Source organism: Phacochoerus africanus, chromosome 6 (assembly GCF_016906955.1).
Source record: "Phacochoerus africanus isolate WHEZ1 chromosome 6, ROS_Pafr_v1, whole genome shotgun sequence".
Lineage (NCBI taxonomy): Eukaryota > Metazoa > Chordata > Mammalia > Artiodactyla > Suidae > Phacochoerus > Phacochoerus africanus.
The window spans coordinates 34,076,996-34,097,653 of NC_062549.1; the positions used below are offsets into that span (position 1 = coordinate 34,076,996).

Consider the following 20,658-nt stretch of genomic DNA (forward strand, 5'->3'; position numbering starts at 1 on the left):
ATCTGAACTATGTGCTCAGCAAAGAAATTTGGAAACGCTAATTTTCACTAGTCCATAAAAGTCATAGCATCAGATTCTCGATCAGCAAGTTAGCTTTTTAGATTATCAGTGCACAAAAAGATGTGGTGGACAAGTGAAATATCATAACATTTTATTTTCACTTTTTAAGAGCTGAACCTTCGGCATATGGAAGTTCCTGGGCTAGGGGTCCCATCAGAGCTGCACCTAAGGCCTATGCCACAGCCACAGCCACAATGAATCAGAGCTGCATCTGCAAGCTACATAGCAGCTGAAGCAAGGCTGTATCCTTAACCCACTGAGCAAGGCCAGGGATCAAAGCCACATCCTCATGGAGACTACATCGGATTCTTAAACTGCTGAGCCACAGTGGGAACTCCCATAGAGTCTTTTTAGGGCTGCACCTGTGGCATATGGAGGCTAGGGGTCGAACTGGAGCTGCAACTGCCGGCCCATGCCACAGCCACAGCAATGCTAGATCCGAACCTTGTCTGAAATCTACACCACAGCTCACAGCAACTCAGTATCCTTTACCCACTGAGTGAGGGCAGTGATTGAACCTGCGTCCTCACGGATGTTAGTCAGGTTCATTTCCGCTGAGCCACGAAGGGAACTCCTCCCATAAAGGTTTTTTTGTTTGTTTTTTGTTTTTGTCTTTTTGCCATTTCTTGGGCCGCTCCCTCGGCATATGGAGGTTCCCAGGCTAGGGGTCGAATTGGAGCTTTGGCCGCCGTCCTATGCCAGAGCCACAGCAACTTGGGATCTGAGCCGTGTCTGCGACCTACACCATAGCTCACGGCAACGCCGGATCCTTAACCCACTGAGCGAGGCCAGGGATTGAACCTGCAACCTCATGGTTCCTAGTCGGATTCGTTAACCACTGAGCCACGATGGGAACTCCTCCCATAAAGTTTTAAAATTGAAATTTTTTTGGTGGGGGGGCACCCACAGCATATGGAAGTTCCACAGCTAGGGACTGAATCCGAGCCACAGCTGTGACGTATCAGCTGCAGCAACACCTGATCTTTAACCCACTGTGCCACAGCGGGAACTCCCAAACTTTCTATTTTCAATCCCACTGATGCTAGAGTAATCTTTTAAAAATATCTTTGATTATATCATGTCTCTGATCAAAAGGTTCCAGAATGAAGTCCAAGCTCTGATCCCTTCTTAATCTCATCTTTTATTTATTTTTTTAGAGCCGCACCTGTGGCATATGGAGGGGCATATGGAGGTTCCCAGGTTAAGAGTCCAATCAGAGCTACAGCTGCCAGCCTAGGCCACAGCCAGCAGGATCCCATCCGCATCTGTGACCTACACCACATCTCATCTCACCGCAACACCAGATCCTTAACCCACTAGGACAGGGATCAAACTCACAACTTCATGGTTCCTAGTCGGATTCATTTCCGCTGGGCCAGGACAGGAACTTTAATCTCATCCTTCTTAATCTCACCTTTTCAATCTCATTTGCAACCATACCCCACAGCTGGAACCAGAAAACTCACTCACAGTTCTCTGAATTGGCCCATTTCTGGGCCTTCTCTCATGTATTTCCCTTGTGGAATGTCTGCTCTCAAAATCTGGCTCTATCTTTCCCCAGCAGCCTTCCTCTTAGCTGCAATCATTTCCTCCTTCCACTAGGTTCCATGCAGCATTTTATCTATTTATCTGTCAACAATTTAGTTATTTTATGTAGTTGTCTTATTTCCCCTGCTAGACTATAAAGCAAGATCTCAAGTGGTGTATTCATTTCTAGCCTTCCTCTCTCCACCAGGGGGTCTAGTAAAGTGCTGTGTTTATAAATGTTCTGAGGCGAAAGAATTTTTAACGAATGAAAATCAAGAGCCAGCAGAGCGAAACACGGAAATGTGAAATCAGGAACAGAGTCCACAGCTTCTGATTTTTACGTATTACTTTCATCCCAGAGCCCATATTTCAGCGTTGCTACCTTTCCACTCAGGAATGCTCTCTCTTCCTTTGTATCTGAAGATTTATTAAGCAACCACAGTGCCACTCAAAAAGTAGAGACGGTGGGAAGTACAAAAAGAAAAAAGTCAGGATCTTCATTTCAACTTGATTTTGGAGGGATGTCAATACATATTTCATTTGTGCCCTTAAATCTGAATTGCAAGGCGTTAGTCAGGGTTTCCGATCAGCAGGGCGAAGACATTTTTTAAAAGATGAGAATAAATTAAAAGTTATGTATGTCCTCCTAGGTTCGCCAGTAAAGTAAGTTTGTTATGGAGTAGTAAAATTAAAAGCACCGCGAAATGAGACTTAAGGGATTAATGTGCTCTTGTAAATCAGCAATGCCCTCTCCAACACTGGTCCTTCATTAATGACTTAATGAATGACTGCACCAACTCTTTAAAAAAGAAAGGCATAAAAGCCACACTCCTTTAAAAAAAAAATTCCTACTGCACCACACTGCAACAAGCGAACAGCGGGGACATTTCCACGCGGTCGTGAGCCTCTGCAACCACCCGAACACTGGGCAAAGCCGTCCTGGCCACTAGGAACTCGCTTCCAAAAAGGAGCGCCGCATCCCGCGGGGGCTGGAGCTTCACCCTGGAAAGGCAGTTCTCAGGCACAGCCTACTAAGCCCCACAATGCGGATCGCTCTCAAAGGGGGAGGCTCGGGGATGGCTCACACAGGCCTCCCTTTCACCCTCACCAGGCAGTGCACGCGGCGCACTCGAGAAGCCCCAGAGTGCGCTCGGCGCCGCGGCCGCTGGACGCAGCTCCCAAAGCTCCCGGGCCCAACTCAGGCGTAAACGTAGGCGCCCAAGGGGTGGGGGCGCGGGTGATGCAGCACTCAGGGATAACCTCTTCCCTTCTCCCCCGCCCGCCCACGACCGCGCCGCAGGCGTTCCACGGGTTGGGAAGCTGCAGAGGGCGAGAAGCGCTTGGAGGTCCGCACCTGCACCGCGGGGTCGCGGTCGCCCCGCCCCGCCCCTTTTGCTCCCTCCGCGCCTTCCCCCTTTCTCTTCCGCCCCCTCCCTTCTCTCGCGGCCGCTTCCCTGCTCCGCCCCGCTCACGCCGCAGCCCGGCCGGCTGTGACATCACTAGACCCCGCCCCCTTACCATAAATACTGGCGTCTCCAGTACCGCCTTCCCACACACTCTGGCTCTTCGCTTGGCTGTGGTGTTTCTTTTCTCTCGCCTGTTCTGCTTCTTCTCATTCTTTCTCGCTCTTCTGCTTTGCGGTGTGACGAGGCCGAATCCTCTCCGCACCCAGCCGCCGTTTTCCTTCTGACCGCGCTGTTGTATTTCTCTCTTTCGGCCGCCGCCGCCACTGCTACACAGCTGGTGTCGGTGCCGCGCTTTTCCCCCGACGTCGTCCCCGCAGCCTATGGCCCAGGCCGCCTTGGGTATTTCTGCTCAAGGTAACCACATCCCTCTTTAAAAATTCCGCCGAAAAAGAGAAGACGCTTTACCCGACTCTTTGGGCCGTTATCTCACGTGAGTACCGACTGGAGAGGCGCGGGCGGGGCCGGGGCGCTGGGCTGGCCTCGGGCAGCTGCCGGGTGCTTTGGGCTGGGCCCCGCCGCCGGGCCAGCGTCTCCGCAGCGCTCCGCGGCCGGCCGCCTCGAACATGGCGGACGGCGGCGTGTGTGGCGGCTGCCGGTGCCTCCGCGGCGGCTGCGGCGCGGCGGGCTGGGGCGGCGGGCACGCCTCGAGGCCTTTGGGCGGACGCCGAACCGGGACCGAGCCCAAGCCGCCGCTGTTGGGGCAAGGGGGCGTGTGCCTGTGGGGGCGCGCGCGGGGGTCTTGCCCCCCGGGGGTCGGCGTCTCCTCCCGGCGGCGTGCGGCCCCCACCCCGCTCCCGTGGTGCATTGCTGTTTCCGGGGAGGGGGCCGGGCACAGCCCGGAGGGGCCTGGGTCCCGTCGCCCGGCCCCGAACGGCGCCGCGCCTTCGCCTTCGGCAGCCCGGCGGTCGGCACGACCGGCTGCAACCGCCGCGGCCTTAGGTTATGAATGGAGCGGGGCGGGCCCGGCGCCGGCCTCCTATGACAGCTGCCGGAGGAGGACGGGTTCTCGAGGGTGCGGGGAGTGCGGCCCCCCTCTGCTGGAGGAAAGCTGACGCCGCCAGGGGCCCGGCGGCGGGGAAGCCCCGGTGTCAGGTAGCGAGCGCGAGAGGCCTTTGGCCCCTTCTGGAAGCCTCGGGGCTGCCGCTCCGCCCCCCTGCGGCGCTCTTGATTGGGCCGAGTCGCCTTCACTCACCCCAGCCACCTCCTGGAGCCCTAGGATTAGTCACTATGGCTTCGTTTTCCTGTCCGCGCCACGGTTCCTGGGCAGAGAGAGGGAGAGCGGTAGTCTTGGGTGCCTTATCAAGTACTGTTTTAGCAGTTAGTGGTGGTGTCGTGTTTTAACTCAACCCAATGTATATCCTGAACGTTTGTTTTCTAGGCTAAGCTGCTAGTTAACGGAAGCCTGAAACGGTCGGGGACATAGTTTTCAACCCCTAATGTTTCAGGAGATTTAACTGGATTTTGTGGTTGCGTCGTGGTTACATTTTAAGGTGTGTCCCGTTGTGTTTTCATGGTTGAGCCCCCAGCTTGAATGGGAACCTGAGGAGTCTCAAGAGAGAAACTGATGATCAGGAAAAGTTAATGGAGACAAGCCTGGCAGAAATCCTGCTAAAGATTGCAGGGCAAGGCCCTGATGATCTTTTGATTACTTTTGCAAATGTAGGCGAGTGCAGGTTCTGAAGGCAAGTAAGCCCTGAGGAGTTTACATTAAGTAGGAGAGATAGGCTACTGATGATTTTAGGTGATAGTACGAGCCCTAATCGTGTAATCAGCGCCATTACTCTTGCCGCCCAGGTTTAACTTAATTTTTCAAACTAAAGAGGCAAGATTGTACCCTCACGTAGAGTCAATTAACAATTAACACTTTGCTTTATTTGTCATTGAACTATCTAGCCATCAGTCCATCTTACTTTGTATTTCAAAGTAAATTGGGGACACCAGAAAGAACCCTTCACCCTTCCAGCTTGAGTATGCACATATCATTAAAGAGAATTTCAATACTAAGTATTCTTTTTAAGTAATTGTTTCAGTAAAACTCACATAACAGCAGAATGCTCAAATCTTAAATGTACCATTTGGTTTTTGACAAATACAGCTGTGTAATCCAAACCTCTATCAAGATGTAGAACATTTTCACCCAACCCAGAAAGTTCTTTTTTCCCCTCAAACTCCATCCCTCTCTACCCATTGAAAGAGGCAAGCATGATTCTGACTGTTTATTAAAAAAAAACAACAACCTCAATTCTAGTTCTCCCTGTGCTATTTGACAAGATGTAGCAAGACATTTTCTTCAATTAAGGAATTTGGTTGCAGTGTTGTATCTGATCCAGTAATATAAACACCATTCTAAATGAGAATACTTTCTTTCCCTAGATCTCCTTTTTTACAAATTTTCATTTACCCTCTCATGATTTATTTATTTATTTATTTATTTATTTTTGGTGTTTTAGACCACACCTAAGGCATATGGAAGTACCCAGGCTAGGGGTCAAGTTGGAGTTGCAGCTGTCAGCCTAATCCACAGCCACAGTAACAGGGAGATCCGAGCTGTTTCTTCAACCTACACTGCAGCTTGCAGCAACGCTGGATCCTTTAACCGACTGAGCAAGGCCAGGGATTGAACCTGCGTCCTGTCCTCATGGATATATTAGTCAAATTCTTAACCTACTGAACCATAACAGGAACTCCACTCATGGTTTATCTTAGCTATACGAATGGACATTCTGTTTATTCTGTGTGTAAAAGGCTTTGTTAGCCTCCCTCTCCTTTCTTTCTTTCTTTTTTTTTTTTTTAAATGATGGCATTCGGAAGTTCCCCGGGCCAGGGATTAAATCCCAGCCGCAGCTGTGACCTAGCCAGATAATTTTAACCCACTTGCATCGGGCTGGGGGGTCAAACCTGGTGCCTCTGCAGTCAGGTTCTTAACCCACTGTGCCACAGCAGGAATTCCTGATACTGCTTTTATTTACATTGAAATGTACCTTTTAGGGTTGTGGCTCGGTGGATTAAGAATCCGACTAGTATCCATGAGGATTGGGGTTCAAACTGGCCTTGCTCAGTGGATTAAGAATTGGAAATTGCTGAAAACTGCGGTGTGGGTCACAGATGTGGCTTGGATCTGGTGTTGCTGTGGCTCTGGCATAGGTCTCGGATGTAGGTCTGATTTGACCCAAGCCCAGGAACTTCCATGTGCCGCAGGTGAGGCTGTTAAAAAAAGAAAGGTTCCTTTCCAAGTTGATTTCGTTCTGTTGTCTTTTTTGTTAGGTAGAAGTGTTTGAGAGATCCCGAAGAATGTTCTTGAATGTCTGAAGTTGAATGGCTTTAACATTTCATAACTGCAGTTGGGTCGCGTTAAACAGAAAAAGAACTATGGATATATGGGGTTTATGTGTGTGAAAATGTCTCAGCCAGGATAATTATCCTATTCCTTAGGGTAATTGAGAATAAACTCTATCCAGCATGAGTCGGCTTTTAATTTATTTTTAAGACTACCTGGGTGTGGAACCTTTGTTTTGGAATACTTAGCTGGAATCTAATGTAATGTTACATGTTGGCATGGTTCTTCCCTCATTTTCCATAAGGTGTCATTAAGCATGTGAGCAGATACCCCAAATTGAAACAACATTTTCCCTCTCTCAAGGGTGCTCCATCCTAGTTGAGATGAGAGATAGGCTTGAGATGTGCCTAGAGTGCTTTGAAATCTCAGATTCTTAAAATTACTAACTTTCATCATTTTTTTTTTTTTCTGGTCTCCTTACCACCCGTCTTCTAGCAAATACTGTTAGGTTGTATTACTTTAAAAGTAGCAATCATTGAATTACAAATAGAAGTAAAGATGTAGTGGTTTAGTTTAGAGGTGATAAGTCTGTCCAATCAAACAGTAATAGGTAAAAACCATTTCTAAAATTTGCTTTGCAGAGTTCCCATCGTGGCGCAGTGGAAACAATTCCACTAGGAGCAATGAGGTTGCAGATTCGATCCCTGGCCTCACTCAGTGTGTTAAAGGATCTGGCGTTGCTTTGAGCTGTGGTGTAGGTCGCAGATGAGGCTTGGATCTGGTGTTGCTGTGGCTCTGGCGTAGGTCAGCAGCTACAGCTCTGATTGGACCCCTAGCCTGGGAACCTCCATATGCCTCGGGTGTGGCCCTGAAAAAGACAAAAACAACAACAAAAACAAAACAAAAAACCGTACCATTTTGTGCCAAGCATGTTTGCATTCATATGTTGTTCCTAGTTACAGTAGAGTGACTTAGATCTGGTAGGTATGAGGAGGAGGTAAACCATAGGCGGTTGTATTAGCTAAGTCACAACATGTTTTTTTATCTTTTTAAATTTTTTTAGGGCCGCACCTACGGCATATGGAAGTTCCCATGCTAGGGGTCGGAGCTGCAACTGCTGGCCTTCACCGCAGCCACACTGGATCCTTAACCTACTGAGTGGGCCGAGGATTTAACCCACATCCAGATACTAGTCAGGTCCTTAGCCCACTGAGCCACAATAGGAACTCCAAAATGTTTTCCTTACCTTCTTAAAATGTCATAGGATTTTATACTTGAGCAGAGAAAAACTTGAAATTGGGAGAGTAAAACAAGTATTCTGAATCATTTCAGACTAATGGATCATGCTAGAGTATTTTACATTTGCAGCCTTGCATACACACCAAGTTGGTGAGGGTACTTGGACACTTTTAAGTTTTAGGCCACTTAGAAATTCGGGTTTTAGAGCACAAATACAAATAAAAACAAAATTAGATGAAGGCTGGAAACTGAGTAGGAAGATGAGAGCAACTTGGTAAAATGACCATGACCTCAAATTATGTGAATTTTGTATTCTTAGCAGATTGGAAGTGCTTATTACCACATAAGGTACTTATCAAGTACTTCTTGGTACTTTGATAAAAATCCTTTGAAAACATCATTTCATGTAATGTGACCCTTTTTTGGCCACACCCACAGCATGTGGAAGTTCTCAGGCCAGGGGTAATCTGAGCCAGGAACGCCTATGTAATGTAATTTTAATGAAACACTTTTAAAACTGAAACTTCTTCCCATAGTTAATTTTTGTGAATTTAACCTCGAAACACAAGCTAACATTTTTTTTTGTCTTTTGTCTTTTGTTGTTGTTGTTGCTTTTTCTTGGGCCGCTCCCACGGCATATGGAGGTTCCCAGGCTAGGGGTCGAATCAGAGCTGTAGCCACCGGCCTACGCCAGAGCCACAGCAACGCAGGATCCGAGCCGCGTCTGCAACCTACACCACAGCTCACGGCAACGCCGGATCGTCAACCCACTGAGCAAGGGCAGGGACCGAACCCGCAACCTCATGGTTCCTAGTTGGATTCGTTAACCACTGCGCCACGACGGGAACTCTAACATTTTTAAACATAGTACTTAATATCACTACTTTTTTTTCCTTTAGGGCGAACTTTCTGACCAAGTATACAACTACCCAGAGGGCCTAGGAGAAGTGCTGTATAGAGAGCAGTTCGACTTCAACGCTGAGCCACCTTGGGAACCTAGCTGATGATAGGGGGGTTCCATCTCCTAACTTGTCCATGTAAGTATTTTCATATTTCACAAGAGTGGTGGAGGGTCTTGTAAAATAGAAGTAAAGGAAAGTTCTTGTTGCTCAGTCTCTTTCAGAACTTATATTTACTACTTAAAAGTGCAGTGACTCTTAAAGTTGATTCAGTTGTGTGCATTGTTTAGTAGTGACTAGGTCACTGTATTACTGTACTTAAGTACATACTGTGGGCTAAGTTTTAGGAAATCTTACTAGTCCAGATTTAAATATAAGTTGGGGAGGATTTGGGTTTTTTTAAATTAGATGTGGACAGTAGTTTATCACATTATTGAATCACATCATTTAATTTGGTGGATTGAAAAAAAGACATTTTTAATTTTTTAATTTTTTTTGTCTTTTTAGGGCTGCACCCACAGCATATGGAGGTTCCCAGGCTAGGGGTCAAATCGGAGTTGTAGCATCTGGCCTATGCCACAGCCACAGCCACACAGGATCCGAGCCATGTCTGTGACCTACATCACAACTCACGGCAGCGCTGGATCCTCAACCCAGTGAGGCCAGGGATTGAACCTGCGTCCTCATGGATGCTAGTCAGATTCATTTCCACTGAGCCACCAAAAAAGACATTTTGAAAAAGAGCAGAAGGTTCTGTTTCCCATTCCACTTACTGAAGCTGTATCCCAGAGCATGGGATATAGGAGGTGACTCTAGCTATGAGCATCTTGACAGATACAATGTTATTTCTAGAGTTTATATTCTTTTTCACAAAATGACTTTGTATAATACTTACCTGGTGGAAAAACTGGTTGTTTTTAGAGGACTTGCTGAGAGATGATAGATGTTGTCTCCCAACATCCTGCCTTTCCCAAGAGATTTTCAAGGATAGTTTCTTACTATACCTGATTTTTTTTGCTTTTTAGGGCCACACCCGAGGCATATGGAAGTTCCCAAGCTAGGGGTCAAATTGGAGCTATAGCTGCCGCCCTACACCACAGGATCTGAACCGTGTCTTAGACCTAACCACAGCTCATGGCAATGCCAGATCCTCAACCCTCTGAGTGAGGTCAGAGATCGAACCTACATCCTTGTGAATCTTAGGTTCCTTAACAGCTGAGCCACGGAGGGAATGCCTCTTTTGAGTGTTTTAATTGCCCTTTGTTTATGCACTGTGGTCTTTTGAACAGTAGCATTAGCATCACCTAGATAGACTTGACTTTCAGCCCCCACTCAAACCTGAATCAGAAATCTGCATTTTAGCCAAGTATATTATATGCATATTCAAGAAAAGTAAAGTTACCACCAGTTCAGTGCTAAACCAGTTTCTCTTAATTTTTGCTAGTTATCTATTCTGTTTCTAGCATATCTGATTTTCTTCCACGTTGGCTTGGAGATTTAAAGCTTTTCTGGGTGGGGTGTATTTGAGTCCATAGTGGGGAGTGGATTCTTTGATGAAGATTTAAGAGCAAACTGCAAGGCCTTATTAAAGAAAAGGCTTCTTCTATTTCAAGTCTCTTTAATAGAAACAACTTTGTATTATGTTTATTTCTGTTAGCATTTCCTCTTAGACTTGAGAAATAAGCTGATACATTAATAAATGATTCTGCCAAATCAGGGAAACTCTTCTTTTTCTTTTTAGGGCTGTACCTACAACACATGTAAGTTTCCATACTAGGGGTCAAAATCAGAGCTGCAGCTGCTGGCCTATGCCACAGCAACACTGGATCCAAGCCGGGTCTGTGACCTATACTGCAGCACATAGCCATGCTGGATCCTTAATCCACTGAGCAGTGCCAGGGATCTAACCCCCATCCCTCATGGATACTAGTGTGTTACTGCTGAGCCACAACAGAAACAGTCCGTTTAGGATAATGAATATATTTTAGAACACAAAAAGTCTATAGTTTCCCCCTCTTTTTTTGTGTGTGGAGTGTAGTGTGGATGGGCACAGATAGAAAATGCAGGTTCTGGCAATCAAAGTGACTGACTTACTATACCCAGGTATAATGTGTATTATGTTAAATGAAACTATTGGTGCTTTGCTATAAAGCTATAGCCACAATCCCTTATTCATATAATTCCAAAATCTGAAAGTTAAAAATTTTTATAGCTTCCTTGATGTGACTTAACTTGATTTGGGAACAAAACGTTGACCTGAATCTGAGTTGATTTGAGGCTATTTTTATTTTGACTTATCCCATTTAGTGTTAATATTCCTAAATTTTGCTACAGAAATATTCTGGACATGTTGATTCATGCCTCCTGGAAGGTGTTATATAATATGTTTAAAGTATGTGTTCTAAACTGCCATTCTAAAATCTTGAGAAATTTTGAATTCAGTGAGATATCTGGCCCCAAGATTTTCTGGATTAGAATTAGTAAAGATGGCAAGAGAGTCTACATTTCAGAAATGTGCATTTCAGACAGCAATAGGAGTTTATGATACTAGACATTTGAAATCCTATTTAGAAAATTGGAAATCACTGACAGGACTTAAACATGCTAGTCTTCATGGAAAATACTTGGCACATAGCATTGCAAGATGTGTGGTTACATTAACTCTATTTGAACTGTGTTATACTCCATTACTCCAGTAGGATTTCTGTGCAGGTAGTCTAAACTCTAGGATTTGGCTTCATTTATATCAAGCAACCACCTGAATTTTTTGCTTTTTAGGGCCGCACCTGTGGCATGTGGAGGTTCCCAAGCTAGGGGTCAAATCAGAGCTATAGCTGGTGACCTACATCATAGCTCACCGGATCCTTAACCCACTGAGCAAGGCTAGAGATCGAACTTGCATTGTCATGGATGCTAGTCACAATCATTAACCACTGAGCCATGATGGGTGGTTATCTTAATTTTGAGATAGTTCATTTCATTATCTGGAAACTTTCTAAGTTGCTTACACAGTAAGGTTTTTTTATTTTTTTTTCTTTTGAATATATTGTGTGGTATAATGTGTGAGCACTGTAAAAATATCTTAAATGCTTAAGCTAATAATAGATTAAAGACTATTCCAGAAGAACAGAAGCCAGCTATTTTTTGTTGGCAGATCTGGTGCAGCCATTGAATAATCATTAATTAGCGTATACCTTTTAATGTTTTGTATCTAAGAATGGGAAATTGGTTTGTTTAAACAGACTCTAAAAATTTTAATATTCTTGTTAATATTTACATGTGCTTTAAAAAGGGCCTGCTTTACCTAGATTTGAATTGCTTTAAGGAAATAAAATATTCTTTATGAATTTACATGGTGGCATTACTTCATGTTTCACTGTTAATTGAATAGAAAAGGTAGGTTTTTGGATCATCATGGAGAAATGTCTAAGTTTTGGTAAAGATTCTGTGATGCAAGCAAATTTGGCAGATCTTTTATTAATGGTTGTTGGTGCTCTTTGACCACGAAGATGAATAAAACAATCATGGAAATACACAGATTTAGAGACCAGTTTTTAAAGTATGTATATGCATACAGTGATGGTGATGCTTCATCACTTGTGTAAAGTAGCAAAAATCATTTCATATAAACCCAATGGGAATAATAGCATGTTAATGGATAAAAGGGGCCCTAGGAAACGTAGTATTTATTCTTTAGGTAAATGTAGACTCTTTCCTGGGAGGGCCAAATAGATTGGAAAGCAGTGTAGATCCTTTTTTTTTTTTGGTCTTTTTAGGGTCAAACCCGAGGCGCATGGAGGTTCCCAAGCTAGGGGTCAAATGGGAGCTACAGCCGCCCAGTCTGTGCCCTACACCACAGCTCATGGCAATGCCAGATCCTTAACCTGCTGAGCAAGGCCAGGGATCAAACCCCATCCTCATGGGTACTAGTTGGGTTCATTAACCACTGAGCCATGACGGGAACTGCAGTGTAGACCATGGGATAAAGTGGTTCTTACATTGATTACAGAAGGTTGTAGAACTGAGAAAATTAATAGTCAATACCAATCTGTGTTCCATTATACTCCCCTTCTTTGGTTTTATTTCAGAGTTTTTGAGTTTGGGTACTTCATTGCCTTCAAAAAAGCATTTGGAGATGTATCTTATGTAAACTAAAATCTAGGTAAATGGTCAGCTATTGTTTTAGGCTGGCAAGCATAAAGAGGCTGTTAATATAAGTAAAATGCTCTCACATGCTGGTAAGGCCTAGAAAACAGATACTCCTGTCCTTTGTTTCCACTCCAGGGTCATCCATGTACACTTAAGCAATTTGTCACAAGCTAACAGATTTGGTCCTTTTCTACAACCCAGTGAATAATGTGAAGAACATTTTGTCAGGAATGGAAAATATTTGTTCAGCAAACTGAGTTGGAAAGATTATTAGGCTGTTGAAGTTCAGCCTGTCCAGGCCATACTCAGCCACCATGAGGTCTTAAATACCTGTAACTGAGTGACTTGGAACAGGAGCCAAGATGATAAACCTTTTGGAATGCTCTGCTCTATGCTTTTTGCATTTTGTTCACTATCTTAAGTACACATTTTCATTTCTCTAGGATTTACTTGGTGTACAATTTTGTTACCTTTTGTTCTTTCTCCTCAGAGTTACTTGGGGGTATCACGTTTTTTTGTGTTTTTATTTTTATTATTATTTTTTGTCTTTTTGCCTCTTCTGGGGCCACTCCCACGGCATATGGAGGTTCCCAGGCTAGGGGTCTAATCGGAGCTGTAGCTGCTGGCCTACACCACAGCCACACCAACTCGGGATCCGAGCCGCATCTGCCACCTACCCCACAGCTCACGGCAATGCCAGATCCTTAACCCACTGAGCAAGGCCAGGGATGGAACCTGCAACCTCATGGTTCCTAGTCAGATTTGTTAACCACTGAGCCACGGCGGGAACTCCTTTTGTGTTTTTAATCTGTGATGTGTGTGGACTTGATCTTAAGAAGTTTAAAATTTTCTTAAAAAACAGCATCCTATAGAGCTACTCTGTTCAGTCCAGGTAGCTACCAGCCACGTAGCTGTATACATTTAAAGAATTAAAACTAAATAAAATAAATTCAGTTCCTTAGTTGCTTGAGATACATTTTGAGTATTTGAAAACTATATGCTGCTAATGGCTATTGTTTTGGACAAACAAAAAACATTTTAGTCATGAAGTTCCTGTTGGACAGCCTCACTCACTCTAGGATAATTGTTACTGTGAATGTGAGTAGTATTAGCCATGTTAATCTTAAAATATCGATAAGAATCATAAGAATTATATTCTCTTCAGATTTGTCTAGTAAAAACTTCCTTAACTGTAAGAGTTTTTCAGTTTTATATATATATATTTTTTTCTCTTTTTTTTCTTTTTTTTTTCTTTTTTTTTTTTTTTTTGGTCTTTTCTAAAGCTGCACCTGCAGCACATGGAGGTTCCCAGGCTAGGGGTCTAATCGGAGCTGTAGCCGCCAACCTACGCCAGAGCCACAGCAGTGCCAGATCCGAGCTGCATCTGCGACCTACACCATAGCTCTTAGCAATGCTGGATCCTTAACCCACTGAGCGAGGCCAGGGGTCGAACCCGCAACCTCCTGGTTCCTCAGATTCGTTAACCACTGAGCCATGACAGGAACTCCCCAGTTTTATATTCTAGTTGAATTCTTTAGTAGTCCGGCATGTTTTTAGGATCCAACTCCCAGCTATGACTTTATGTGCTATACAGGCTGAAATTAATTTAGATTTATGTTGAATATATGACTTTAGATTATTTTTTATCTAATTTGTGTTTTTACTACAAAGATCCCTCTGCCTAGGTTATGAAGAGCTGCTAAATAAGTATGGTATTTTCTTAGCTCATCCTCTAGGTAAAACATGATTGGCATGTTACATTTAGCATGACGCAAAGTAGATTAAGATTAACCTATCCTAGTATGTTCAACATGGACACAATAACAGAATAAATAAATAATACTCAAATTTGTTAATCTTGAATTGATGAAGAGCTCCAGCAGGTAATTTTTTTTTTTCCAAAAACAAAAAAACGTTGGAAAATGAGCAGAAGGCTTGCAAACAACTTTTCACTAACAACCCAGCAGTTTCTAGGTCCCAGGTATGTGGCCCTAGACTACTGCTACTACCTAAATTGCCAGTCTGCAAGACAGACTCTCATGCAAGAATGTCGGGTAGCATGCTGCTTAAGTTCTTAAGGTGTAGATCAGCTAGTTTGCAGACCACAATTTGAGTAATGCTCCCTTTGGGTACATAAATGATGGCAAGAAATTATAGTGCTTATAATAATACAGCAAAAAAATGGGAAATAACCCATAGGTCCTGTTTGGATAAATATGTGACTTATCTACAAAGAAAGTACACAGCAGTGCAAACTGACTTGACTCTATCCATATCTATCTGCATGAAGCACTTGAAAATAAAGTTGAGCAAAAGAAGTCATGGTAGGCAAACAGCTGATTCCATTCATAGTGCAAAACCAGTAAAGCCAATGTTCTAGGGGCATATAGAGGAATGTTGACTAGAAAAGTATGAACATGCTTTTACTCTAGAGGAAATGCAACAGCTGCTACTGGGTAAAGATGTATAGGGGATTCTAAGGTATTCACTTGTCCTTAACCTGTATTTACTGCAATAATTATAATGCATACTTGCTTTATATGATGAGAAGTTTTACCCTTGGTGAGGTGTTAGTGAGATTTGCACTAAGGTAATCAAAATAGTAAAGTGCATTTATTTCAAGGCTTATTCCCTTTGCTGCACTAGGACAGCTAGAAAGCTTGAAATTAATATGATTATTTAATTTATTTGTTACTTTACAGTAGTTATCTGTAGTGTTACTACATTCTAATTACCATTGGGATTTACTTCTGTATGGGTACATGCATACTCAAGAAAAATTTTAGTTGTTTTTTTTTTTTTAAGCAAAAATCTTTTTACCTTAATTTGAAGAATGGAAATGTTTTGTGTTATGTCTCAGGCTGTGTTGTTAAAAAAAAAAAAAAAATTACTTTTCACATCAAATAGTCAAGACTTTTTCCCTAAAAAGGGAGCCTGATCTTGTCAATTTCTTATACAAAGTACATTGTTGTGAAAAGCCTGTGTTTCCATTTTCTCATTAAGATGTATTTAGAATCGTGAGGCATTTTATTGGGAAGCCTTTATACAAGCATTTCAAATTTAGTTTGTTAGGCTCATTTATTTCCTTTAGGACTCTCCCCCCTTGCCCCCGTATATTTCATGTATATTCTTACCTGTTTTTAAAAAAATAATCCTTCAGCTGTCAGTCACCTTTGTGTTCTTCCACTAGAGTTACGTTTTTTTCAACTTTATCACTTAAAAAACTTCATCTGTTTATTGCCATTACTGGCTTCACTCTTGCTGTCAACTAAAGCAACCCCTGTCCTGATTATCCAAAGTACATCATTTATTTATGGTCCAATACAACAAAAGTTTATATGGTTTTATGAATACACAATTTGTTGAAACTTCTTTCTGACTACCAGTTATAGTATGTAGATTTCCTGAAACTACCCTCCTGGAAGCCTGCTCCAGACCTTAGGTTTGTAGTACCAAAATCATCCTTCTCTTGTATCCAGTTATTTCTAAAGGTATTCTGTGTGGTAAGTAACATTTTTCTGTCAGATGTGGAATGCCAAGATGACTTTCACAGCATTGTGTCTATTTTAAGCTGAGCTGAGTGTTAAGTTGTCAAATGCCTATGTAAAAAAAAAATAAAGGTAGAAGTGCCCCTAGGCTTCTTTAGAGTAATAGTAGTGGTATAAGTTTCAAAATATCTTTAAGTTTTCATTTTTAATGAGTAAAATTTCTTTTAGAAATTTGGTGATGTGTTAAGGTTGGGTTTCCTGCTTAGATGTCTGTGAAACAGTACTCTCAACCTTTCAGCTCTCCCTGTTCTACTTCCAGGGAGGTCTTCACTTCAGAAATCCAAGACATATTCATCCAGCTTGGTGTCAAGTGGGCTGTTGCTGCCAGACATTATCTTGTGATTATTTGAGAGATGTATCAGTTTCTTCTGAAGTACAATCAACTGTAGAAGCCCTTGTAGCAGGTGTGTAACACGGCAAGTGTCCAGCTGCTGCAACCATTCCTCTTGGAGCTGCCCTCTCGATGGCATGAGGACTCAGGACCTCGTGAAAGGCTCCAGGGAGCAGTGTGCGGTTTTGGGAGCTTTTTCTTTCCTTGGCAGCTCTTTATGAAAAATGTATCATCCCCAAACACCAATATGAAGGTGTAAATAAGGAATGTTAAATATTTTTCTTCCTAGCTGTGATGTCCAAGAGGAAATCACCTATTACATAGTATTGTGATTGCAGCAATTGTTTTAGTGTGAAACTGAGATTCTTTTCACTGTATTTTAAGGTGTTTGGTTATGAAAATAGCCTAAAGGCTCTTACTAGTAGAGAGCACATCCTAGTTAGTGTCATTAAAAATGAATTTTGGAGCCTTTATTAAAAATAGGTTTGCTCTTAAGTTACAAAGCATTTTGAAGAGAGCCCAAGATTTACATAGAAATGTTTGGCATTACCTGGGTTTGAGTCTGCATTCTTTTTTTTTTTTTTTTTTATCTTTTTAGGGCTGCACCTGCAGCAGATGGAGATTCTGAGGCTAGGGGTCGAATTTGAGCTGTAGCTGCACGCCTACACCACAGCTCACGGCAAAGCTGGATCCTTAACCCACTGAGTGAGGTTGGGGGTCAAACCCATATCCTTATGAATACTAGTTGGGTTCTTTAACCACTTAGCCATGATGGGAACTCCTGAGTCTGCATTCTTAATGGAGAGGTTCCTGGAAATTCCCTGTGGCATGGATTACCTTGGTGGATCTGACATACAGTATAAACTGCTCACCCCCAGTACATGCACAATTTTCATTCTGTCTTTAGAACATGTGTGTCACACATTTTTGGTTTAGCATTATCACCAAGTAACTATTTATATATTTATTTTTTTGTCTTTTTGCCATTTCTTGGGCTGTTCCCTCGGTATATGGAGGTTCCCAGGCTAGGGGTTGAATTGGAGCTGTAGCCGCCAGCCTATGCCACAGCCACAGCAACACGGGATCTGAGCCGCGTCTGCGACCTACACCACAGCTCATGGCAACGCCAAATCCTTAACCCACTGAGCAAGGGCAGGGATTGAACCCACAACGTCATGGTTCCTAGTCAGATTTGTTAACCACTGAGCCACGTGGGAACTCAAATCACCAAATAACTTTAAATATCTCTTAAATTTTAGTCAATTTTGGGGGAGCATTTTTAGGGCTGCACCCTTGGCATAGAAGTTCCCAGGCTAGGGGTCAAATTGGAGCTGTAGCCGCCAGCCTATGCCACAGTAACACCAGATATGAGCTGCATCTACGACAGACAGATCCTTAACCCACTGAGCGAGGCCAGGGATCGAACCTGAATCCTAATGGATACTAGTCAGGTTCTTTACCGATAAGCCTCAACAGGAACCACAGTCAAATATTTTCTTAGTGCCTTATAAAGCAGAAATGTAGATCATAACCCTTTTGCAGCAGTGGAGCTTTAAACTATTTTTGCTTACATGTTAAGAAAATTTCAGGAAGACTTCTTAGGGTATGATTGTGAACTGCTTTTTTCCAGCTCTTGCAGTGAGATTAGGGATAGAAAGTACATACTTAAGAGCAGCCTATACTTAGCCACCTACTTGAGCCTTTTCAGTCGTTCAAAATACGGGGTTCCAAGTGACATTTCCTTTGAGTAAAGGGGTTTGTTGGCTCAAAATGTGTTAGAAACCCTCTTTCCTGAAGGTCTTTGTGTTTTTGTGGGTTCTTTTGAAGAATTATTTTATTCCTGGGCATAGCTTTTAGTGTTTAACTGATAGTTGAGCTTACTTTTACAGTGATCACTTGCATATCAAGGCTTTGGGCTCCTTTTGAGAATGTGAAAGATGAATCATCTTTTTCAGCACACTTCAGGGAGTTCTTCCCTGTCATCACCATAACCCTTAGGTTTAGAAATTCCTCATTCGTAGAATCTGCCTTTGTCCATCTGTTTCTTAGCACCTCCTGTGCGTTAGGAAATTAGCCTTCTTCCTAGGGAACATCTGAGAAAATAAATCAAGATAAAGCTCACTTATCTCCACATTTACCATCTTTTATGTATATAGAATATTAGTATTTATTTATTTTTATTTTTGAGGGCCACTCCTGCAGCATATGGAAGTTCCCAGGCTAGGGATCTAACTGGAGCTACAGCTACCAGCCCACACCGCAGCCATGGAAATGCCACATCTGAACCATGTCTGTGACCTTCACTGCAGCTCACAGCGACGCTGAATCCCCAACCCACTGACCAAGGCCAGGGATGGAACCCGCATCTTCATGGATGCTAGTCTGGGTTAATTTCCACTGAGCCACAACGGGAACTACTCTTTTTGTTTTTTAAGTGGCAGCACCCACATCATTTGGAAGTCCCTGGGCCAGGGTTTGGATCTGAGCTGCAGCTGCAGCAACACTGGATTCTTAGCCTGACCTGGGTCAGGAATAGAACCCACACCTCTGCAGCCACCTGAACCACTGCAATTGGATTCTTTGGGCCGCACCTGCAGTATATAAAGGTTCCCAGGCAAAGGATCAAATCAGAGCTGTAGCTGCTGGCCTACAGCAGGGCCACAGCAACACAGGATCCCAGCCGCATCAGCAACCTATGCCACAGCTCATGGTAACGCCAGATCCCTAACCCACTGAGCAAGGGCAGGGATCGAACCCACAACCTCATGGTTCCTAGTCAGACTTGTTTCCATTGCACCTCACTGGGAACTCCTGCATTTGGATTCTTAACCCACTGCACCCCAGTGGGACTTAGTATGAGTTTTTATCAGTTATTATTGTGGTGCTCAGTATAATTAGGTAAAAGAAAAAATACTGCATTTACGTCTGTTTTTAGGGGTTTCAGGTGTGTTGGTCTCAACCTTTTTGTCAGGTACTGCCAACTAGGAAATTTTATTTTATTGTTCTATCACAGTCCTTTTGTCAGGTAGCTAGAGATTGGTATAAATTAACCCAAATGGTTACTTCAGAAGGGAGAGTTAATATTTCAATGATGCCCCATTCTAAATGTACTCTAAATCTTTCTCCTTTAGAGCAGGGCGTGCTTTCCCATTTTTCTTATTCATGTTGGTAGTACATTTATTTGTCAGCTATTTTAGTTTGGCCATTTATTGTTTAAAATTATTTCATTTCTACAAGTCTGTAGTGACAGTAAGCAGGTGGTAAATGGTTGCCTGAGGAGGAGTTGCGGATTTATTGCAAAAGGGACATAAATTTATCTTTATGGTGTTTGTGATTACACTGTTACATTTGTCAAAATGTGGGTGCATGTTATTGCATGTAAACTGTTAATAAGATAGATGAAAAGAAAACATTTTCAAATACAGGGTTTACCTGAAAATTTGGAGAAAAGGTATGGAAGGAACAAGGTCGAAATGTGGAAAATTTAAGAAGGAAGGTTTAAAAGGCCATGAGTGGGCATGATAGGATGTTTTGGTACCATATGTGAATAAACTTATTACATAGAGCGTTAATGAACAACTATGGGAATTTATGCCTGAGAAATGGTTATTTGATTATAGGGGTATAATTAAAGCTCTATCAAAGAGACTGAGTTGTGTTGGATTTCCAAAATAAGGGAGTTCTGTGTTGTCTAAGAATAGGAATGCTGGGAGACAGGTTTTTCCTTTTAACATACAGGAAAACTTCATTTTATTGCAGTTGGTAGTAATGCGTTGTTTTTCTTTCCTTCCGTCCTTTTTTGTGTGTGTGTGTGTGTGTGTGTGTTTTTAGGCCCGCACCAGTGGCATATGAAAGTTCCCAGGCTAGGGGTCGAATTGGAGCTCTAGCTGCCAGCCTATGTCACAGGTATGCCAGATCTGAGCCATGTTTGTGACCTACACCATAGCTCATGGCAGTGCCAGATCCTTAACCCACTGAGCGAGGCCAGGCATTGAACCCAAATCCTAATGGATACTAGTTGGGTTTGTTACTGCTGAGGCACAACAGGAACTCCAATAATGCATTTTTAACAGGTTGAAGTTTTGTGGCAACCTTGTGTTGAGCAAGTCTATCTGTGCCATTTTTCCAACAGCATTTTTCAATTGAGGTATATACATTGTTT

At 43.0% G+C, this 20,658-nt stretch overlaps 1 protein-coding gene across 2 annotated transcripts in view; it reads left to right on the plus strand.

Annotated features, from left to right (window-relative positions):
- The first annotated feature begins 3,343 nt into the window (after positions 1-3,343).
- The window catches only part of AZIN1 (antizyme inhibitor 1), a 35,929-nt gene continuing 18,614 nt past the window's right edge, over positions 3,344-20,658 (plus strand). Inside the window, exons 1-3 of one of the 2 annotated variants that reach the window (XM_047783488.1) lie at positions 3,344-3,483; positions 8,469-8,606; positions 16,425-16,569. The gene's annotated coding sequence lies outside the window, so the exon portion shown is untranslated. The remainder of the gene's footprint in view (positions 3,484-8,468; positions 8,607-16,424; positions 16,570-20,658) is intronic. The other variant, XM_047783487.1, reaches the window with a different exon arrangement.